Source organism: Olea europaea, unplaced genomic scaffold (assembly GCF_002742605.1).
Source record: "Olea europaea var. sylvestris unplaced genomic scaffold, O_europaea_v1 scaffold1306, whole genome shotgun sequence".
Classification (NCBI taxonomy): domain Eukaryota; kingdom Viridiplantae; phylum Streptophyta; class Magnoliopsida; order Lamiales; family Oleaceae; genus Olea; species Olea europaea.
Window position 1 is genome coordinate 115,543 of NW_019230530.1, and position 1,766 is coordinate 117,308.

A 1,766-nucleotide genomic window follows, 5' to 3' on the forward strand; every position below is an offset into this window, starting at 1 on the left:
GTATAACACCGACGCATGTGTTACTACGAGAATCAAATAACTTAGAATCTAAACTTGATAAGATCATATATATAGCTAAATTAGCAACACTAAATAATGATATTGACACTATACAAAACACAACATAATATCAATAAGCAAAATATTCAATTATACTAGTTAGATTATAAATCAATCAAGTATCAAGGAATTAAAAAAAAAAATACTCCCCTAACTCATATATTAAAATCAATCAATCGAAAACAAGTCAACTACTCTCGCCCACTCATATAGTAATCAACACTTTGAAATAAATGTATTATTCTCCTCCCTTTTGTCGTGAAAACTAAAGGAAAACAAGAAATGTAAACATGAATACCACAGAGAGACATGAGTGAAATAATATTCACATACAAAGATATAAAAGGTTATAAAAAAATGTGATGAGAGAACTAAAGAATTCTTTCGAGACAACTATATTTCGAATTTTGAAATATATCATGAACAGTAAATTGCTTACTTTTACATGTACAATTCATAAACAGTTAACTTTTTCCACATAACTTAATTTAAACCTATATGGAGCAAATTGTACGAGCTATCCATGTGTGGAAAGCATTACTAAACTCCTGCAAGCAAGTCTCAAAACCATACATAATAAAATAATAAAGCAAAAAGAAACTACTATAAACAATGTATGAACGTGTATGTATAAATATATAAATGTCATTAATAATGTAAATGCAAGCACCTAAACATCTGATTAATAGAGCACACAAACACTCTTACCATGAAGAGTAACATGACCAACACATCAATTAATATCATCATTTCGACCAGTAAGGTCACTCCTTTTGCAAATCTTCTTAGAAAAAGATGTAATACTAGCCAATTGAATCATCAATTTAGTCATGTGATTCACTTGATTAGTCAAGAATCTAACATAAGTAGTTTGATCTTGTTTGTTATTCTTAATGAAGGGCTTACGACACTTAGTCTTATGTGACCTAACTCACCACATCTTTATGTAGGAATAAACTTAGGAGCTACTTTAGGTTTTAAATAGGGAAAATTGTAGTTGAGGTACCAAACCTTTCGTTTATCAGCAGACTTGACCCAAACTTTTCATTTGTGCTACCCAAATTACCAAACCTTTCAAAATTTTGCAGTTGAAATTCAAATGGATGGAAATTGTTAATTTGACTATTAGTTGATCAGAGAATTAACATTAACTATAATTTTGACTAATTTTAAAAGGATAAAATGGTAACTTTATATTTTTCAACAAAAAATAATTACAAGATAATAATAATTAAATTATAAAAACACTATTCACCTTCTTCTTCGCCCACCATAGTTTCGGTTAGGAATTGGCAAATAAATTAGCTGAGTTTTTTTTCCCTCACCCATAAAGTTAAACTAACCAATAATTAGTATAAGATTTACTCGATGAGAGCCATGACTGAAAAAGCAGTAGAAGAGAAGAAGCATAATATGGTGGTGACCTGGGTTCATATAAAGAGAAATTGAGTGTAAATACCAGTAATTATTTTGAAGATTATGGTTTTGTGGGGAATTCAATAGCCCCTTCTATCCAAGAACAATGCCTTTGTCACCCAATCTTCTCTTCAAATCCTCATTGACGCATGTGGCCGATCTCTCTCTTCTCTAGTCCCCTTCATCTCTGGTTTGTACACTTTTACCTTTTTTTATGTATCAGAGTTGTGCTGATTCTTGTTCAATTGGTGGGTGCCGATTATGGTGGGTTTTGGTTTTGGGATGGGGGG